Genomic DNA, 22,483 nt, shown 5'->3' with positions numbered 1-22,483 from the left:
AGGAGCAGCCACACAGGACGAAGGGTTGTACTGCAGAGTCACGCCAGCCAAGCGGAAGGACAGCCTTCCCCGCGGCTCCCCTGCTGAATGTACTTATGGACTCCCTTACCCTCAATACCCCTTAAGAACATCATTTGTGGACACGCTGGTTGGCGGACACACTGGACATGGCCTCACCATGTCCACATCCTAATCCCCAGGACCTGTGAGAATGTCTTACGTGACCAACGGGGTCCCACAGGTATCATTAAGCGATAGATTTTGAGATGGGGTAAGTGTCCTGGATTATCCCTAGATGTGAACACAAGGGTCCGGAGAAGAGGGAGGCAGAGGGAGATCTGACTGCAGATGAGAATGTAGGAGAGATGGTGGTGGAAACAGAGACCACAGTGATGGGCTCTGAAGATGGGGCACAGGCCACAAGACAAGGACCACGACTGGCCACTGGATGCTACAAAAGGCAAGGGAAGGAGGCCCCCCAGCTCAGAGCCTCCAGAAGGAACCAGCCCAGGGGATGCCTTGACATTAGCCCCAGTGAAACCAATTACAAATTTCTGGCCTCCAGAGCTGTGGGAGAATAATCGCTGGTGTCCTGAGCCACTAAGTTTGCAGTAATCTATCACAGTGGCGATCAGAAACAGAAACACACTCCCCCCATCTGAGAAGCCAGGACATACTCTCCTTGCTCAGCACCGTGCTGGCCAGAGGCTAAGAGATGAACAAAACAGACGTATGCCTGGCCTCCTAGAGCTTCTAGTTACTCTCTCCTCCTCTTCCATCTTTCCTCCTGGGGCCCCAGGGCCTGGAGTACATTGCCATCTGCCTCTCAGAGTCTCCCCGTCCCTTTCCCTTCCAGTCCACTGCCTCCAAGCAGCTTTGCTGGGGCCACAGAGGCTTCATGGCACTGGGCCCTCGGGCACACCCCTCACCCGCCCAGGCCTGACTAATACTGCTCTCTCCTTCAGGCCTTCCTTCTGCAGAGAAGCCTTCCGCGAGCCCTGCCCTCTTCCGCGGACTGTCATCACACTCTGGACTCCCGTGTATACACACGCGTGTGCACCTGTGCGTCCAAGGGGGCAATGATCTGTCTTCCTATCTACCTGCACTCTCACCAGAGCAGACTCAACAAACACTAGCCTACCAGGCTCCCGTCCGCAAGTGACAGTGTCCATCTGGACTAGGTCTATGGTCCCTGAAATTTGGCGGATATGATGTTTAAAAAGAGCATGAAGGTCTTTGAATAATCAAAATTGTTTAAAAAAAGGAAAAAAAAAAGACAGGTGATCGGCACTCTCAGGCCTGAGTCAGAAACAGGAGGAAGTCTGGGCTCAAGTTTCAGTAACACAGAAGGGGCTTAAACCCCCGGTTTCCAAAGCCTTCCAAGGATGAATGTCGCCATGACCTTTAGACAGTGATCAAACCCTTCCAGGGCAGAGGCTGCAGGGAAAAGGTCCCAAAGAGGGAGGAACCATTCAGGAAAAGCAGAAATGAGGTGGCAGTCACCATCATTCCAATCAGCCTGACTGCCACCCACATCCCCACCCTTGGGCTAGGCCCCAACCCCCTGGACCTAGGGCACGCTGCCCCAATCCTGCATGGCCACCTCTCCCCTAAGGCAGGTCTCAGCTCAGTGAGCGCCTCCTCAGAAAGGCCTTCCCTGTCACCGACTAAGGGGGCCCCTCAAACACCCTCAACCCCATCGCCCTCTTCTGTTTTCTCCACTGTGCCCTAGAAATGATCTCATTCATTTATTGACTGATTGTTGATTATCTGACCCACCCCCCACCCCGCTCCCCACCTCCCCAGCCCTTTTCCTTGCTGTTCTCCTTGGGTGGGCTTCACACAGTGCCTGGCACATGGGGGTGCTCAAGAATGCAGAATGAACCCTCACCGTGCATATCCAGGAGACGCCGGGATACAAAGGCCCACTCCTGTCCTCACAAAACCCTAGTCTGGTGGCTCCCCCAAAAGAGCCCACCTGCAGAGTGAGAGCCTCTCACTAGCACAGAATCTCTTTCTTCCCCGGCCAACAGCCCCATCCACTTCAAGACAGAAAAGATGGGAATGGAGAATCCTTAAGGTCAAGCACAGCAGATCCCAGTCAAAAACAACTCACTGGCTAAGTGAAAAAAGCCAGACACAAACGGCCACACATTCTGTGATTCCATGTATATGAAATGCCCAGATTAGACACACCCACAGAGCTACAAAGTAGATGACGTAAACGGAGGAGGGGACGGGGGAGTGCCTGTTGAATGGGTACAGGGCTTCCTTTTAGGGTGATGAAAATGTTCTGGGATCAAATAGTGGTGACGGTTGCACAACTTTGTGAATATACTAAAAACTACTGAATTGTACGCCCTAAAAGGATACATTTTATCTCAACTAAAAAAAGAGAAGACCCATTGAATAATGCAATGGAGTGGTCAGAACTGCAGGTTCTGGAGTCAGACTGCCCAGCCTCATTCCTGGCTTGAGCCACGGGCTGTATGGACTCAAGCAAATTCCTTGGTCTCTCTGTACATTGGTTTCCCTATGTGTAGATGGGGGTAATAATTGTGCCAGCCTCAAAAAGGTGTTGTGAGGATGAAATTCGACCATCACTTGTAGAAAACTTTGGTTGACTGCTTTCCCAATGTCCATCTTCTCCCTTCCTCGCAGACCCTGTTTTCCATTTAGAGGTCATCAAGGTTCTAGGGACACTGACCACACAGCCTTGCCTTAGCCTGACCAGTGAGAGTGACCCTCAGGACCAGTGCAAGGAATTCTGGGACAAAGGTGTTCTATTTCCTGCAGGTGTGAACATAAGAGCACGTGCCCTCCAAAACTGTGGAAGCCATCTGGGAACCCAGAGGCAATGCAGCCTCAGGATGAGGCCACCTGTAAGGAAAGTAGACCGGAGAGACAGAAAGAAACTGAGTCCTTGGAGACACTGAGCCACTGGATCAAGCATCACCTGAAGTCACCCACCCTTTCAGTTACATGAACTAATGAAGTCCCTTTAACGTTTAAGATAGTTAAAGTCAGGATTCCTTCCACTTACTATCAAAAGCATCACAACTCATTCAGTTACATAAAGTCCTTCCCTCTGGGCCTGGCACATAGTTCGCTAAACGTGTGAGCTATTGTGACTTTTTTTCCAAACTTCTCCTATGCTATTCACCAAGGTCAATGCTATTCATCCTAATGTCTAAAGATGAACACTACTGGCTTATAAGCAGATACCGGCTTATAACCTTATAATTCAATTCCACATCCCTGTTGATGGCAAGCCATAGACAACTCCCTCAAAGACCCTAAAATCAATGCACACAACAATTATTCATGAGGTGGTTTACTGTGTGCCCAGACAAGATGAGGTAGCCAAGAGGAAAGTGTAAGAACAAGGCACCATGGTTATAAGCTGACAGAGGAGTTTATAACCTAATCTGGAAGGCAAGAGCCAGGGCCACAAGACAGTAAAGCCTGTATTTGCCTCCTTATATGATTTAAGCAATTCAAAGTGAAAGCTAAAAGAGTTTGAAGGAAAAAGAGATGAAAGTCTTGGTGGCTTTCTAGTGTCTCCTGGCCCCCTCTGCTCCCACACAGGGGCCTACGCAGATCCAAACACACTCCCTCCGCCATCCAAGAACGTACAGACTAAACAGCACACCAGAGTCCAGCCCCAGGCCTTGCCTCGCTCCCGCAAACACCAAAGTTCATGTCCATATTCCATGTACATGGCCAGAGACCCAGACCCATTCCCGGTCATGCACAGCAAGCTGGCTAAACTACTCAAGGATTCAGTCAGTTCCTCTTCCCCCAATTTCTTTTCTTCCCGATGCAGTAGAGATGTGATGCATGAAACACTTATTCCACAGAACCCAGGGGCAGGTGGGGAGCCTCAAATCCAGAGAAAGCAAGATGCAATGATGCAAAAAGGGATCAAGATACATGAATATTCATCTTCCTTCCCCTTATGATAGAAACCAAATTTGTGCGGGTGCATTGAGCTCCGTTTCCTCTGAATCCCTCAGAGTGCTCAAGGTCTGTATCTCATCGCTCTGCCTGAACACAGAACGTAATGTGGGGTTCCTGCCTCCAAGGACTGGTGGCTAGAAAGGTGCATACATATGTAAAAAAAAAAAAAAAAAACAAAAAAAACACCAACCTCTACACTAAGTTCTGTGCATGCCCTATATGTATTTAGACCTCAGTTTAGAAATTGAAAGTCCAAAGACTGGCAGATTTCTTCTTATCCTTCAAGGAGTTCTCTAGAGACCATCCCAGAAGACAAAGCAGAGGCTGACTTATTTCTGGATCCCCTGCCCCGTGCCCAGGTATACAATAGGTGCCTAATTATTGCTGATTGCAGGAATTAAGTTACAACCTGGGCCTTCTGCCCATACGATAGGACTGTAAGTTCTCAAACTCTGTGTCTTCTACTGCCTGGGCTGCCTATGTGACCCTGGGGCAATTACTTAACCTCTCTGGGTCTCTCCTCCCCAACACCTGCCCTTCAGGGCTGCTGTGAGAATTTTACCAGCTGCAACGCAAAGTGGCCAGCTCAGAAATATGACACACTGCAGACACGTTCTAAGCTCTCAGTAAATGGCAGCCCTTCTGCCCCAACCTCCCCCCAGCCCCATCACAGTACAAGGTTTAAAACTTCCAGGATCCCAATAAATTCTGGTTGACCGGAACTGACCAGCCCCACCCTTGGGGGTACTTGTGCCTCTTTCCAATACACCCTGTGCCTTGTTAAAGAACTCAAAGCTATCTGGTCCCAAAACAATGCTTTCGTCTGAAGTCAGAGCCAATGGGGGTAGCAAGTAAAACAAGAAGCCCATGAAGATATCTTGGCCAAGTGAGTTTGGCTGCCAAGGGGCCTTCCTCAGAGGCGGTCGTCCAGGCTGCAGGCCGGTTCACACGGAATGTAAGTGTGCACCAAGGGGTTAATTAGCAATAAACAGATGCCGAGATTCACCTCTGTGCTGTTATTCCCCGTGTGCAGCAAAAACTATAATCGTTCTGTTCTTTGACAGGATGTTTGCATTTGAGCTAAAATTGCCTCCTCCACCCAATTTGCTGCAATTCGGTTCAGCACTGTGGGATGAGGGACTTGGCTCCTCTCTTGATGGCTGGTGGCTGGCCCGACAGAGTCCCCTTCCCACAGGGAATGAAAGAAAGAGATGGACGGGGGAAAGCGGGGAGAAGAAAAGCACAAATCTGTCATTTTATCAAACACAGGCAAAGACTGTCTGCAGGTAGGAAGCTGCTGTCCAACACTTAGACAAACAAAGCATACAAAATGCCCTTTCTTTTGGGGAAGCTGGCCAAGCCGCTGGCAAACAGAGCAGGGAGAGGCTACCTTTGCAGGCACCCACACCCTGCCACTGCCCAGACTGGATGGGCGTCCTGTCTGCTCAGGGCCTGGGGAAGGTGGCCTGGAAGGCTCCATCCCAGCTTCCAGAGATAATTAAATACCCTCAGTGCTCAAGAAGCCACAGACAAGAAAGAGATTCAGTGCCCAAAATACAATTTTAGCCAGTGTGGAATATTAGTCAGCTCATCAGCAAGAGTTTAACGCCCATCTGTTCACTCATTCACCAATGTCTACCAGGTGGCTATCTTGTGTCATGCCGCATGCTTGGTTCTGGGGATACAGAGGATTACCATGAGGCCCACAGTTTGCCCAGGCCTAAAGGATCCGTTATTAGGAGCTTACACTCTAGCCAGAGAGCTGGGCAAGTGAAGCAATGTGGAATCCTCCAGAGCTCATCTCTACCCTCTACCTAACACAGTACTTTGTATAAGGAGGGCTCAACGGAAGACTTGAATAGATCTACTTCTGCTAAATAGTATAATTCCACCTCGCTCTGTAAAAAAAAAAAAAAAAAAAAAAAAAAAAATGGTGGCCTCTATATACTGAGTATCTCTCATGTGCTAGGTAGAACTTTCTCTGTGGTCTGCATCCTACAGGCAAGGAAAGCTGAGGCTTGGGGAGGGTAGACCACTTGCCCAGGACCACTTACTTAGCGAGAGCTAAGCCCAGATCTTTGTGCCCCATATCCCATACCCCTCCATGTCACCCGGCAAGCAGAGGAAAGAACACCCATGTGGGTCCCTCACCCAGTCCCAACTCAACTGGGGGCTCCCCCAAGGAAGTCCCACCATGACTAATGTCCCTGGGATCCTCTTCACAGCCTGGCCCAATGTGGAACAACTTGCTAATGATAAAAATATTTGCTTAACTCAGTGATTGTGGGAAAATAGCCATTCTTCCACCCTAAGCTCTACCATCATATGTAGTATCCAAAGGAAATGTCATCACCTCACCATTGAGATACTATCTTGGTACTCCGCTGGCCCCTGGCTACCATGTAGGAGTCAAGGAATCCCTGCCTCCTACCTCATCCTCACTGTGGCTATTGATGGAGGAGAGAGGTCAAAAATAACTCAACCTCAACTGAACAGAAGCCATCTATTGGGCATCTAGGAGGTGCTAAGTGCTCATAATGACCACCTTATTTTACTCACACAAAAATTCTATGAAGCAGATATTTTTAGTATTCATATTTTACTGATGAAGAAAGTGAGCCTGGCAAGGTTAAGTGAACTGTCCAAACCCACCTAACTAGTGCAAAGTAATGCTGGGATTCAAGCCTGGCTTTGTTGTACTCCAAGGCTAGGCTATAATGCTCACAAGCCTAAATTTAAGAGAGGAAAGTTAACATGCAGCATGAGTATTGCCCCTCTGTGGTGGGGAGAGGGGAGGAGGGATCACACATTTACTCCAATGCTGCCAAAACTCGAGGCATTTTTGGAACTTTTCTTTGGAAGTCACCTACAGAGGTCAATTACATGCCACCCAGAACTTTGAGATTCAGTACATCATAATTACACATTTGGGGGACCAGAAATACATTATCCACATTGGCTTCCTCTCTTATTCATTATACTTGCCTGCAAACTACCTCAGTTTCCTAAAATCATATTGACTTTCAAATGCCAAGAGATGTCACCCCAGTAACATTCAAAAGAATGCACGGATGCTATCAACAAGCCTGTTGCCAAAGACAGACCCTCGTTTTCCAAGTAAGAATGAAACCGTTTGTTCTTTCAGTCCTGCATTTATTCAAAAAGCATTTTGTGATGCTGGACAGTGTTGCAGGTTGCTAAGGAAACAGGGATAAACATAAAAAGTTGCCTGTCTTGGAGTTCTCAGCATGGGGACAATATCTCAGGCAACTTTTGCAGAAGCCTTCCAGTGCCCCAAATACTATGGATGCAAAGATGGACATACAGTCCCAGACGTCAGGAAGGCTACATTCTAGCAGGTGGCCAGACATGCCGGCTATCCCTCCAGAAGCTGGGTCCCCTAGAGTGGAGAACTATGGAAGACAGAGTGACCACATAAGCTACTGTCCTGGTCCATGCTAGGAAAACAGCCTCCAAAGGTAACCAAAGTGAAGTAACAATCATAATGGACGCTTATATGGCACCTGTCACATAGCAGGTGCTACTGTAAGCAATTAACACATATCATATCCTCCTAACAAATCCACAAAATGGTTACTATGATTAGTCCCACTTTCCAGGTGAGTAAACTGAGGTGCGGAGAGATTCAGCAACTTGCCAAAGGTCTAAAAGCCACCAAGTGGCAGAACTATGATTTGAGGCCAAGCAGTCTGGATCCAGAGGGCATGATGTTGACGACAACACTGCACTAAGTGGAATGAGAGATGCTCCTGTGGACATGTACACTCTGGTCCACTGGGTTTGAGAAAAGCAGCCACATTACTCTCCTTATTACTCACGTCCGATCCCCTGTTGTCTCGGCAGTGAACTCTTGAACTTGAACTCACTCTGCTAAAACATGAAATTTGAACTGTGTGGAATGGGCTAAAGGGAAGAGACATTTCCAAGGGTGAAGCACTTCACTGCAGGGGGGACGATGAGGGACCTGGGAACCAGCCTCTGCCTCCATTACACTCTGGATGTCCCAGGCACAGAGCCACTCAGAGTAATACTCCAAGTGGAAGAGAACTGAGGGGCAGACGGTGCTTCTGGGTCACAGGGCAGAGCACAGGCCACCGCTGTCAATGCTCCACATCACCACGGCGGAGAATAAGGTATAACTTCATCTGGCAACAGCCAAGACGCCTTTGAGCTCTCCATCCTCTTTGGAAGGGGGAGAGATGGGGCACTCTAGCCCCTTGGCCCCTCTGCTCTAGTGTGTAAGAAGGAGAGTGGCTCTCAAGCTGATGGCAGGGACGAGAAGGTTTTCTGGAGCCAGAAATCCCTCGGTTGGAGTGGAGCCCTGCCACTTCTTCAGTGACACCCCTCGGCCAAGTGCCATAACCACTGCACGGCTCGGTGTTTGCTCACCTATAAAATGGGGATGAGGGGGATGGGATAACACCCACAACATGGGCTTTTTGAGAGGAATAAGGGACATAAAGCATGTGGCGTGCTTAACACCATTCGTGACCCTTAGCAGCACCAGGAAACATCCAGTGTGATTAGTAAGTTCTAGAAGCCCTCGCCCCAGTTTCCCCCCAGCACGGCACTCTGGAGCCCCTTCTGGGGTCTGGATATTCTCCAGATCTACTTCCCACTCCTCCTGGGTGCCCTGCTGCAATTCTCAGGATCTCTCGCTGTTAAGGTGTTAGGGTACCATGTGACTGAGTTCTGGTCAACGGACTATGTGGGCAGAAGTGATGTGAACGGCTTCCAGGACCGCTCCCACAAAGCCACACCTCAGGATCCTTACTTCTCACTCCCCAGCTGTCAGTTGGATACAGAGGATTCAGCAGAGACTGTCAGAGTGCCCTAGAAGACGGCAGGGCCATCCACGGGTGCAAGGAGCCAGGGTCTCTGAACGACTGTGTGGAACAAGCCCCGACCCCTTCCCACCCCACACACCCCATAGCTGGCCTGGCCTGACAAATGCACACAAGTAACCAAGCCCCCAGGTGGACTCCCAGGTCCCTGTGAGCTCACTGCTTCCATGACCACTGCCTGCCTCACAGAGTCTAGATGCCATAATGTGGCTGAAGAGAGAAATAGGCGGCTGTGACTGGTTTGGCGTGGTAAGCATGAGGAAAAGCGAGCAGCAGCTCACGAGAAGTAGTGGAAGGACCACTAGTCTAGAAGACAGCAGACAGCCCAGCAGCAATGCCACCTGGGCTCAGGGTCAAGCACAGGCTCTTCACGAGAACAGCATAGGGCACTGGAAACAGCATGGTCTTTGAGGCCAGGACCCCAGGATCCATGCCTGCCATGACTTCCCTAGGAAAGGAAAACCCTCTGAGCTTCAGTTTCACACCTGCAAAATGGGGGCGACGACGCCTGCCTCCGTGTCCTGCGACATCATGTTGGTATCTTGAAAACGGCCACGGTGGGTGTATTTACGCCACAGGAATGGACAAATGCTACAAATAGGGGTTTCTTCCTAGAGATTAAACACTTACCAGCACATCTCTGGATAACAGGTGCCAGATAAATGGAACAGGAGAGGAGGGACAAGGAAAGAGAATTCCAGGCGGAGCAGAGATCATCCTTGACAGGCAGGAAGTCCTGTGTGGCTGGCCGGCAGAGGCTGGGGAAGAGAGGCTAAGAGGAACCCAGAGAAAGCACTATGAACTGGATCTCGCAGAAGGACCACCCTAAATGGTCGTTGTTTGTTCTAGTTATTGCTGCATAACAAATCACTTCAACATGTAGTGGTTTGAAACAATTGTTTTATTTTGTTTATAATTTTTTTTTCAACGTTTTTTATTTATTTTTGGGACAGAGAGAGACAGAGCATGAACGGGGGAGGGGCAGAGAGAGAGAGGGAGACACAGAATCGGAAGCAGGCTCCAGGCTCTGAGCCATCAGCCCAGAGCCCGACGCGGGGCTCGAACTCACGGACCGCGAGATCGTGACCTGAGCCGAAATCGGACGCTTAACCGACTGAGCCACCCAGGTGCCCCTGTTTATAATTTTTTAAGTCAGGAATTCAGGGAGGAATGAGCTAGCTGGTTCATCTCTGATTATGTCAGTTGGGGTTCAACTACCCATTTCCAGGACGGATTCTTCCCTCCACGTCCGGTGCCTTGGTGCTCCTTGGAGAGACTGTCTCTCCATCCCGTCCCCACCTCCATGTAGCATCTCAGCCTTCAGGCCTCTCCTTGTGGCCCGGACTCCTCACAGCACAGTGGTCTCAGGACAATCAGATGTCTTATACCCGATGGCTGCCTTCTCAAAAGCCAGTGTTCCGAGGGACCAAGAGGGAAGCTGGAAGGGTCCTTCTGACCTAATCTCAGAAGTCATAGTCATCCCCACCTCATTCTACTGGTGACGAGCAAGTCACGGTCCAGATTCAAAGCAAGGGAACACCCAAGAACATGAATACCAGGAGCCTTGGTTTGTCAAGGACCTTGCTAGAGGACAAGCCACCACACCATTACTGATGGGCCAACGCTCACCGCCCACAATCCAGGACCACCCAGAAGAGGCACAGGAGGTCGAAAAAGGAGAACCCCCAGCCCCGTCCACAAGAAACATCAGACGGGTGGTGGTCACACAGGACAGGGAGGACAAGCGGCGGAGAGTGTCAGAGGCAGAGCGAGGCCTGGCTCGCTGAGCGCAAAAGGCTTTGCAGGAAGGTGACACAGCCGGCAAGTGCACCACGTGCCTCGAAGGATGGGGGAGGCAACGTGGAGAGTTAAAAGGGAAGGAGTGGGCCATCCCTGAGGTCACACCCAGCCTTCCACCACACCTGGACCGCCCTTGGACCAGACCAGGCCGTCTGCACACTTCCCAGTCCAGGCATGCCGCTCAGCCCTGGGCACTCGGCGGCAAGGGTCAGGTAGCGCTCCAGAGCCAAAGCAGCCACTGACTATGCCAGCTCATCACCAGGCCCGTGAGCCTGTCCAGTGCACCAGTGCTCAGGGAGGGGCAGTGGAGTGTAGACCTGTTTACTCTGGCCCGACCTCCTCACCCAGAACCAGCAGGCACCACGACCGGCAGAAAGGCCAGTTATGCAACCACCCTCACAGCAGCCTGCCAGCCCCAGAGATCCGGCCTGGCCGCCTGGGCCCAGGAGCGAGACTGCCGCGGCCTACCGGGCCAGCCTGGGCTCCGACTGCCATTTTCCATATAGGTGCGGATGCTCTGCTGACAAACACCTGGGGACAGCAGGGGCCGTGGGAGGGAGCTAAAAATAGCACAGCTGGCACTGGAGAGGCCTTTTCCACATCCTCTGGGTCCTGTTATTCCTCGTGCACAGGCCCTAGGGGCACACACGGGCTGGCACCCAAGCATTCACTCTTCTCAAAGGCTCGTGCTGAGAACGAACGTGGGGGCCTGGGAGCCTTCCTACATCACGTCAGGAGCTGCACCGTCGTCAGAAGTCATGGCAACAGCCTGTCCCGGGAGCTGGGCCTAGGGATCGGAAGGCTGGGTTCACCCTCACACCCCCACATCCCCCCAGTGGTCCCTGTCTGGCCACCTCCTCTCTGACCAATCATCAGTGTTCTCCACCTTTTCTGGATCTCAAGCTCTTAATGTTTCTCTTACTTATTTGGCCATTAAGAATTATGGGCCTTACCCTGTTCTTCATTTCTTATGTAAGTGTATACCACCCCAGCTAGACACTTAGAAAAGTCACATGTATGGACGTGTGAGGCGCACACTGCACAATTCCAGGGGCACTGTTCACACTTATGATGTGGATGGTGGCCCTGGAATCACACAACGTGGCTACTGGCGTTGCCCGAGAGGAAACAATGCCTTATGCAAATCTGTACCCCTGGGAAGAGGATAGCCAGGATAATAAAGATTCACAGACTGACCAGCTCGTCTCCTGCTTCCAGATATTGTGCACAGGGTCTGGCAGACGCAAGGCCACAATACCCAATGGTCTAGAAAGAAATCCATGTTGTGATACAATAATGTATTTCCAGGGTTTGGAGGTGGAGAGCGGCAAGGAATCGATCTTTCTAAGGCAAGGGAAGATTCATAACCACTGAATGAGTTAGCACTACCTTCTTCTGAGTGCACAGATTAAATTCTCTGCCCCACCGACATCTGAAATGCACTTTATTTATAACAGATCAGGGAATTCAGATATAGTTACGTGCTTTTCATAGAAGTCCCATTCTTTTAATAACACAGTTTCAGAGTTTGAGATATGAGCAAACTGTATGTGGGAAGAATAGGGACTCATTCCACATCACGACGCTCAGGTTCATAGTCTAATGATCAGGCTTTACTGGGGGTGTCAGACTCTTCCACCCTCCGTGCCCTCCTGCACATGCATGCACAAATACACACACGCCACACACACCTCGAGCTTTTAAAAATATGCCTGAATTCTGCATCCTAGTCCTAATATCTCCCATGTATGTGTAAATATTAAAAATAGTGGTTTTGGGGGCACCTGGGTGGACCAGTCAGTTAAGTGTCTGATTCTTGATTTCAGCTCAGGTCATGATCTCACAGTTGTAAGATCAAGCCCTGCACCAGCTCAGTGTTGGTTGTGGAGGCTACCTCAGGAAAAAAAAAAAAAAAAAGTGGTTTTATTCAAAACTTAAAGGAAGACTGATACTCAGAAAAATGCCCCATATTTATTCTGTGCCTCCAAATACCCCCCAACATAGAGAGATGTATGGCACATGGGCCATAGTTAAAAGTCTAATTATGTATTATCTGATATGAATCTCATAGCAGCCCTAGAGTTGTGCAGTGAGCAACCTGTACAACTGCACACAGCATACCTGACTTTGTTCCAGCAAAGAAAAGCAAGAGTTAGAAAGATTAAAAGGACTAGATAATCTTTAAGGTTCATTTCTAGTCATAGTACAGAATTCTCGGAATTTGTGCAAGGGGTCTCACACCTCATCTAGGGATGGTACATGAGTCTCCACACACCAACCCTTCTCTTCAGTCCTATCTATCTATGCCCTAATGTTTTCCCTCACTCTGTGGCACAGATGAGCTAAGCAGAGCCAATCTACCACTACAGGTGGTACACCTGCATGTGGACAGTGCAAGGGTCAGATGTGCAAGGTCCACTGCCTGCCCACCAGGACTTAAACCTGGCTTGGCCCCTCACTACTGTGTGACCCCGGGAAAATTACTCTACTTTCCATGCCTCAGTTTCCTAATCTGATAACACCACCTACTTCACTGGGGTGTTGTGAGGATTAAAATAAGATAATGCACGCAGGGCTTAGAAACCATCAGACACATAGTAAGGACTCAAAATCTATTATCCAAATTCACACATATTCTCTATGCTTCACTGTTCTGATGTACAAAACGGGGATTATAAACGTGCTTACTCCATACGACTGTTTTTTTAAGTTTATTTATTTTGAGAGAGAATCAGCACAAGAGCATGAGGCAGGGAGGAGCAGAAGGAGAGGGAGAGGGAGAGGGAGAGGGAGAGGGAGAGGGAGAGGGAGAGGGAGAGGGAGAGGGAGAGGGAGAGGGAGAGGGAGGGAGGGAGAGAGAGAGAGAGAGAGAGAGAGAGAGAGAATCCCAAGTAGGCTCCATGCTCAGTGCAGAGCCCCACAACAGGACTCGATCTCACAAACCATGAGACCATGACGTGACCAGAATTCAAGAGTCGGGCATTCAACCAACTGAGTGCCCCCATAGGAGTGTTTTCAAAGTTAAATAACATAATAAACATAAGGAGCTTAAGACAGTGCTTGATGCATAGTAACTACTCAAAAAAAAAAAAAGTTTGTTACCTTTTTTTCCCCTAAGAAGTCAATTACTCCAGTTCACATAGACTTACCAAAACAAAAGCACCACTACGTGTAGGATCAATGCAATGACTAAGGAGGAAGAGAAAGTGGCTAAGAGAGAATGTCTGAGAATTCACTGCTGTTTGCTACAACAGGTAACAGACAGGATGTACTAGAGATTAGAGGTCTTTGTTCTAAGTTAATTCTTTCTGAGGTCAGGAAGTAAAGAGGAGCGTGGGTGAACAGGCACTGAGAGGTAGGGAGGAAAGAACGGGACCCACTCCCTTGCTGGTTTCTCTCTTCACCATTAGAATCGTTTCAAAGCCCTGCCTAGCATTTAAATAGCATCATCCCCTAGAGATCACTGTTTCGGCTTCATTACAGTCTGTGTTCATAGCGTACAAATAGAAACCTTTGTGATTTTATTAGTTTCCATGCAACTCAGGAGAGATTTGCATGATAACATTTCACCTCCTGACTTAAAAGAAGGGACCAATTAAAAATATAGTGCTTGCACTGCCTGTCACTGGAAAATGTAAAGGTTCCCGGAGTTTTAAAAATCTGTCGTACCTGGTTCACGGCCATAAATCAACCATTCAGTACAACCGATACAATAACCACTGTCTAAATTTTTAGCTTATTCTGTAAGAAATATTTGCAGGATGTCTGCACCCCCTAATAAGAGTGTAACGACAATACGGAAAAATCTAAAGAAGTGTTTTTGTCTGGGCTTCGTCAAGTCCTACACAATCACCAATTCACTCAATACCCCAAAGCTGCCTGGGACCCTCTGGATCTGTGAAGTGCTAACGTAATGTATCTGTGACGAGTTAAAATGTAATACATGGCCCCTGTAGCATGATCTAACTGATGTTATGTAACCTAAGACTATTCAGTACGTTCTGATGTGCTGGTTGTTTACGATTTGGGGGTGGGGAGGATTTTATTTCAGAAATCATTGGGATGTGGGGATCATCCTTTCAGACACTCGCTCCTTTGCCACAGAAGCTCTGGGCATCTCCTCCCACTTCTCGTGGCTGAAATGCTCCATGGAACAGAGCCCAGATGAACATTCTCACCCTGGGGTTGCCTTCTGGGGCAAGTCAAAGAAAAGCATCAAAGTAGGTTGATTTGTGTGACCTCCTCTTTAATGAGATGTTTCTTTTTATGCCTAACCTCAACCAAGCCAGCCTATCATGGCACACCACTTACAGTCTATAATCTAAGATGTTTTCAACCTGGCCTCCACCCCCAAAATTAAAACTAAAACCTCAATAAGTGATGTGGCTATTTCCTTCGAAGTAATAGCAGAGTCACAAAATACTACTTCTGAGACTTTTTTTTTAATGACAAGTTTGATGATATTTCCAAAAGGGCCTCTGTCCTCAGATTGTAATTCTCAAATATGCCATCTCATCGAAGTCAACATTGATGTTTCGGGAACACATCAGTCAGATTTCAATCTTGTGATTTATAATAGAACCAGAACTGCCCATTTACCTTGAATGATTTACCACTGGGTTCTTTATCAGGCACAAATGATAAAGAATCTGACTGTAGAAATGGCTAGCTCTTGAAATCACTGAACCTGAGAACATGTTACACAGTGAAAACTGAGGCCCAGGGACAATGACTTGCCTAAGACACCAGAGCCACTCGTGTGTTAAAATCAAAAATCCAGAGGCGCCTGGGTGGCTCAGTCGGTTGAGCATCTGACTTCGGCTCAAGTCGTGATCTCATGGTTCGTGGGTTCGAGCCCCACATCAGGCTCTGTGCTGACAGCTCAGAGCCCGGAGCTTGTTTTGGATTCTGTGTCTCCTTCTCTCTCTGACCCTGCTCCGCTCCTGCTCTGTCTCTCTCTGTCTCTCAAAAATAAATAAACATTAAAAAAATTTTTTTAATAAAAAAAACTTCACACTCAGAACAGATACCATCAAATCAGACTCCGCCAGCAGAGGGACAGTTGTCCTGTCTGCTCTGCTGTCAGTGTGGACAGCACCTCAAGCAAAAAAGGCCAGGCTGGGCACTTCTCAGGGGACTCCTACTTACCAACCCTTAGAGGAAAATTACTAGCTGCCCCAATGACAAACACAAGCACCACGGTGGAGAATGTGTCTGGGAGGAAAATGTACCTGAAGATAATGGGGGTCATCTCCAGGAGGGAGGATTTGGAGCAATTTCTTTTTCCTTTTGTTTTCTTTTTTTCCTGTATGGTAAAATAGTCCTAACATAGAACTTAACCATCTTAACCATTTTTAAGTGTACAGGTCAGTAGTATTAAGTACATTCACACTGTTGTACAGAATGCTTTCATCTTGCAAAACTGAAACTTGGTACCCATTAAACAACGCCCCATTGCCCACACTGCCCTCCTTCCTAAAGCCTCTGGTAACCACCATTCTACTTCTGTCTTTATGACTTTGACTATTCTGGGTACTTCATAAAGTAGAATCATACGGTATTTGTCCTTTTGTGTCTGGCCCCTTTCACTTAGCGTAACATCCTCAAGGCTCATCCATGTTGTAGCATGCTTTAGAATTTCCTTCCTTTATAAGGCTGCGTGGTTCTCCGCTGCATGTACAGACCACATTGTGTTCACTCACTCATCTGTCAATCAACATTTGGGCGGCTTCCACCTTTTGCCTTTTATGCTGCTAGGAACATGGGTCTCCAGAAGTGGAATTACTGAATCATATGGCAATCCAATTTTTAATTTTTTTTTTTTTGAGGAACCACAAATACTTTTTTCCACAGTGACTGCATCATTTTATATTTCCATCAACAGTGTACAAGGATTCCAAATCTTCAAAGCTTAGCCAACACTTGTTATTTTCTGTTATTTTTTTTATAGTAGGCATCCTAGTAGGTGTGAGGTCTCCTTTTTTTTTTTTTTTTCTTTTTCCTAATGCCTCTCTGTGCATTTCTACAATGAACATACATTGCCTTTAGGATTAAGGACAAAAGTATAAAACACTGAAGTTAAAAAAGGAATCTTATGGATGGATAAAAGACTTGAATATAAGACTTGAAACCATAAAACCCAGGCAGTCAGCTCCTTGAAATCGGTCCTGGTCGTGATGTATCAGATTTGACACTAAAAACAAAGGCGACAAAAACAAAAATAAACAAGTGGAACTACACCAAGCTAAAAAAAAAAAAAAAAACCTTTGCACAACAAAGGAAACTATCAACAAAATGAAAAGGCAATCTGCTGAACGGGAGAAAATATTTGCAAATCACGTATTTTATAAGAAGTTAATATCCAAAGTACATAAAGAACTTATATAACCCAATAACAAAAGAAAACAAAAACAATGCAATTTAAAAAATGGGCAGGAGATCTGAATAGACACTTCTCCAAAGAAGGCATCCAGATGGCCAACAGGTACATGAAAAGATGCTCAACATCACTCATCATCAGGGAAATACAAATCAAAGCCACAATGGGATACCACCTCATACCTGTCAGAATGGCTATTATCAAAAGGACAAGAAATAAAAAATGCTGGTGAGAATGTGGAGAAAAGGGAGTCCTCGTGCACTGTTGGTAAGAATGTAAACTGGTGCAGCCGCTGTGGGGACAGTATGGAGAGTCCTCAAAAAATTAAAAATAGAGCTACTATTTTTACATTTTACATGATGCAGCATTTCGACTTTGGGGAATTTCTCCAAAGAAACCAAAAACACTAACTCAAAAAGATATCTGCACCCCCATATTCATTGCAGTATTAATTATAAGACACAATATATAGAAACAACCTAAGTGTCCATCAATGGAGGAACGGATAAAGAAAATGTGATTTTAGACAGAGAGAGACAGAGAGAGAGAGAGAGAGAGAGAGAGAGAGAGAGAAAGAAAGAAAGAAAGAAAGAAAGAAAGAAAGAAAGAAAGAAAACACACAGACAATGGAGTATCATTTAGTCATAAAAAAAAGAATGAAATCTTGCCATCTACCATAACATGGATGTTATTGAGGGTACTATGCTAAGTAAAATAAGTCAGACAGAGAAAAAGAAATACCATATGATGTCACTTATATGTGGAAACCAAAAAGAAAGGGAAAAAAAAAAAAGAAAGAAAACCAAGCTCAAAGATATAGAGAACAGACTGGTGGTTGCCAAAGGCTGGGAATGCAGGGTGTCTGAAATGATGTAAAGGGAATCAAAAGATACAAACTTCCACTTATAACATCAATAAGTCATGGGGGGATAATGTGTAGCAAAGCAACTATAATCAATAATACTGTATTGCATATTCAAAAGTTGTTAAAAGAGTAGATCTTAAAAGGTCTCAGAACAAGAGAAAATAATCTCTAACTCTGTAAGGTGACAGATATTAACTAGGCTTACTGTGATTGTTTCACAATATATACAAAAATCAAATTATTATGTTGTATATCTGAAACTAATAGTATATTAGTTTAAAAAAAAAAAAGAAATCTTACAAGGAAAATAGGGTTGCACCCGAGCTTAAGGAAAGGATGCCATTTTTAATACTGAGGCAAACCACTGACTTCTCTTGTAGGTTCAGCTAAAGACACCATTCCTATGCCCGTTGAGAATCTTACACCTGATCAGTTGTGGCTGACACAATCCACAGGACGAAAGGCCATAATGCATGGGTAGCTAAAACAATTCCTTTAAACACTATGAGGAAAATGCTCCCAGATGCAAAAAGAAAAGAAAAAAAAATGTATACAACGCTGTAGCCAGCTAATACTGGTCACGAAACTCCCCAGCACTTGGATAAACCCTGTCATCTTCCAAACCTTCCTCCAAGCCTGAGAGTCCTTTCTCTGAGTTTTCCACTTGATCATCATTAGACGCCCACTTCTTCCCCTTCCAGAGCTATAAAGGGTCTATACTCTAAAGTCACATGAAGGGAAAATAAATCAATGCAGCCACTGCTCCTGAAGACAGGCAGAACTCTGCTCCTGTGTAACGTGTACATAGAAAAGACCCCCACGGAGCCCCGTGACTCCCAGGATCCGGGCCACAGGCCACCCGGGGCCCCATGCTATCAGTTAACCAGACAATGCTTTTCACTGGAAAAGCCAAAATCTCCCCACAGTGAAAACACTCTTTCTACCGGTCTTTATATAACACTTCTCTCTTTGGGGGTGAGGTCACTTGTCATGACTTATTCATTAAGACAAAGGTGCAGGAACTAAAACCAAAATCCACCCAATTATATATTTACCCAACGTCTAGCTCCCAGAAAGGAAATTATATTTTTCTTGGTGTGAACATCTCCTTCTCCCCCCTACTCTCCCTCACCTTCTCTTCTTGCATGTTCTCCTTCCTTTTCTGGTTTCCTTCTGTTCCGCGGACCAGGGGAAATGGCAGAAGTAGTATATGGAAGCCCAGAGAAGAGGCGTAAGATGAGCAGTTGGGAGGGACAAGCCTTGATTCTAGGGAGCAGCCGTCCTTAAATGGTACAAAAAGAGGCCCCAGATCACTATCTGCTCTCTGCCCTTTGAGAAGAGCCGACACCTAGAAAGCAGAGTCCGCCTCCGGCTTCTTAACAAAGGATCCACACTCTACATCTGGATTCTTGGCATGGCCCCTGATTCACATCTGCTCCCAGCCAAGACCAGCACTAAACTATGAAGGAAGCTGAAGTTTGGAACACAGTGCATGCACCATTGACAAAGAGGTGACGTGATGGCCCGGGGACAGCCAAAACCTCCACCCGCAGCGTCTAACAAGACCAGACACATCCTGGAGGTTCAAACTATCAGAACCAACGGCCAAAATGGGCCACCTTCCAAACTTCGGGGAATAGGACAAGGAAAACTCTCACTACGCCAGGTGAAGGACACCAGCAAGTCATTAAGAGAAAAAGAAAGTGGCCTGCACAGGAGCAACACCGTTATGGGCATTCTACCCCTCCACAACATTGCTGCCTTTAACCACCACCCAGCTCATGGCCTCCCTGGGCTGGATTTAGAATCTGAAATCTACTCTCCACTGAGATTGGCTCTGGGTGTCATGGAAACAGACCAGAAGCAAAGAGGGGCTAGTGCAAGGAGAAAACTCTTTCTCTCCACTCATTCTAAGGTGGGCTTGTCCTCCATGAAACAGTGGCCTCAGGAGATCATGAACACCTCCATCCCCAATGATGATGGGGCACAGGGCTCCCAGCACCGGCACCGGGGAGGAAGTAGAATCCAGGCCCAAATCTCCCTTCCACCTCTGTGACTTCATAATACCATGTGCTTCTCAACTCGTGAGACCAAGTTCCTGTTTGTTGTCCACTAACCTGCCAACTTCAGTCTCTCTGCTCCCAGACTTAGCAAAAGTCACTACAGAAGGAAGAAGTAAAGGGCGAAAAGCAGAAGGAAGGCGCGAAGAAAGGAATACAGGCATGTCTGCTGATTAGCTTTCACATGTCCAGAGTCAGCCAGATCTGGGTCCCTCAGAAAACATGGTAGGGAGCCCAGTGAAACAGCACAGAGAACAGAAAGTAAATGAGATGTCTTAAATAATTTCGCGTTTGGCCAGGTAAAGAAGCATTAGTCATACAGGTAATGAGATCTTACAGGGAGATGAGGATGTTAAGTACATCCATTCAGGACCTGGAGTGTCAGTTACATTTCCAAATTGGCAATGAGACAAAGACAATCACCAAATAATGCTGAAAACAAAGCAAATTCCATTTCCATTCTTTTGAAGCTCCCCTCCTGTCCCCTGCCTGACTCACCCACCTCGCAGACAGCTGCTCATCATGAACTAAATCCTTGTTATCCGCTGGCCAAGAGAGACCTGGGTGGCGTGAATAATTGAAAGCCAGGAATGACTCAAACATCGTGTCACCAAATCAAGCCCATCCCTTTCACCCAGACTTTCTCCACAGCTCCTAACAAATTACCCAGAAAAAAAGAGCAAAACATAATTGCACCGGCTACACTCCCACCCGGCCCCCAGCTAACTGTGATGGAAAGGGCCCTTCCAACATATACTTAAATGACTCAATTCCTGCCCTCGAGGGAGGGGCTCACAGGCAACTCCAAGACCAGACACTGCACACCCCATGAGAAGATAACTGTTTTTTTCCCTCTCATCCTATCAGATGAAAGTCACAAGTGGGGCGGGGTACCGGGGGGCACCTGAGTGGCTCAGTAGGTTAAGCATTTCAGCTCAGGTCATGATCTCATGGTTCATGAGTTCGAACCCCACATCCGTCTCTGTGCTGACACCTCAGAGTCTGGAGCCTGCTTCAGATTCTGTGTGTGTGTGTGTGTGTGTGTGTGTGTGTGTGTGTGTGTCTTTCTCTGCCCCTCCCCCATTCACACTCTGTGTCTGTCTCTCTCTCAAAAATAAACATTAAAAGGGGTCCCTGGGTGGCTCAGTCGGTTAAGCATCCAACTTCGGCTCAGGTCATGATCTCGCAATTCATGGGTTCAAGCCCCGTGTCGGGCTCCAGAGCCTGGAGCCTGCTTCAGATTCTATGTGTGTATGTGTGTGTGTGTGTGTGTGTGTGTGTGTGTGTGTGTGTGTGTCTCCCTCTGCCCCTCCCCATTCATGCTCTGTCTCTCTCTCTCTCTCAAAAATATACATTAAAAAAAAAGTCACAACTGGGTCTTATTCTTCCCCTAGCACCCAGCCTGGTTTGTGCACAGAGTATGTACTCACCAGGTGGTAAAAGCAAAATCAACAACAACAATCGTAACCATAACATTCAACAGAGGACCTACTGTGTGCTTGCCACTGCACTAAGCCCTTCCTCCTTCCGGCCGCTGAAGACGCTCAGGGCTCAAAGCTTGGTCCGACTGCTCCTCGTTGACAGTGCAACCACATCAACAGCACAGCTCCAGGACAGGGTCCCTGGTGCTGTGAGCTGCAAACAACCCTAATACGCTAGGGTGACAAAAGAACGACTTTCAACTCCCCCTGACAGAACCCCTGAGAAGAGCAGCTGAGGGGGCCCAGCACCGTGCCGCACCACCCATCTCCCCACACTCAGCATCGGTCTTGAGTCCAACCCTTTTAAGCTGAACCCTCCATCTGGGAAGACCCACCCAGGTCCCTGTGGAAAATCGGGCTGGCGGTCTTGCTGTCCACGGACTTCAAACACTCCAGAGGGACCGGCCAGCAGCTGGCTTCCTGGAGCATCACCACAGCGCAGGCCTGGCTACGCCACCAGACTTTAATTTTGCAAGAAGTTGGTTTGGCAGACTTGCCATCCTGGACCTCGAGAAGCCTAGCCCCTTGCAGTGTGACCAACTGGCGAGAGGGGGAACCCGCATGTTGATGGGCGGGGAACGCACACACCCCACCCTGCATCTCTGCGGACCACTGCTCTGGCCGCCACAACCCAACCCTCCACCAACAGCTCTTGTGGGTTCCTTGGGAGCAGGCACCCGAACAGTGGGTGTTAGCAGTCAGGGCCCAGTCTGAACCACAGAGGCTCCAAGGGGCTTGTGCGGAGTCGTCCCGACCTGGCTGTCCTGGCACAGGATCCCTCCCCACCGCTAAAGAGCTGGGAATTTCCATATTTAAAAATAGGCTTTTTGGGAATGCAAGCTGGTACAGCCACTCTGGAAAACAGTATGGAGGTTCCTCAAAAAACTAAAAATAGAACTACCCTACGACCCAGCAATGGCACTACTGGGCATTTATCCAAGGGATACAGGTATGCTGTTTCGAAGGGACACGTGCACCCCCATGTTTATAGCAGCACTATCAACAACAGCCAAAGTATGGAAAGAGCCCAAATGTCCATTGATGGATGACTAGATAAAGAAGATGTGGCATAT

General features: G+C 47.6%; 1 protein-coding gene and 1 long non-coding RNA gene across 18 annotated transcripts in view; both read right to left on the bottom strand.

The window, feature by feature from the left end:
* The window catches only part of KCNMA1 (potassium calcium-activated channel subfamily M alpha 1), a 727,105-nt gene that overhangs the window by 696,758 nt on the left and 7,864 nt on the right, over positions 1-22,483 (bottom strand). The gene's annotated exons all lie outside the window — the stretch shown is intronic.
* On the bottom strand, positions 13,745-21,157 carry LOC144613167 (uncharacterized). Its single transcript, XR_013550478.2, has 3 exons — positions 19,728-21,157; positions 19,002-19,151; positions 13,745-16,818 (listed from the first exon to the last, which is right to left on the bottom strand). It is a non-coding gene; the product is annotated as an uncharacterized LOC144613167 (long non-coding RNA).

The sequence above is a fragment of the Panthera onca genome, chromosome D2, assembly GCF_046562875.1.
Source record: "Panthera onca isolate mPanOnc1 chromosome D2, mPanOnc1 haplotype 2, whole genome shotgun sequence".
In the NCBI taxonomy this organism is placed as follows: domain Eukaryota; kingdom Metazoa; phylum Chordata; class Mammalia; order Carnivora; family Felidae; genus Panthera; species Panthera onca.
Note: the sequence above shows the minus strand (reverse complement) of the source record. Positions and strands in the feature narration are given on the sequence as shown.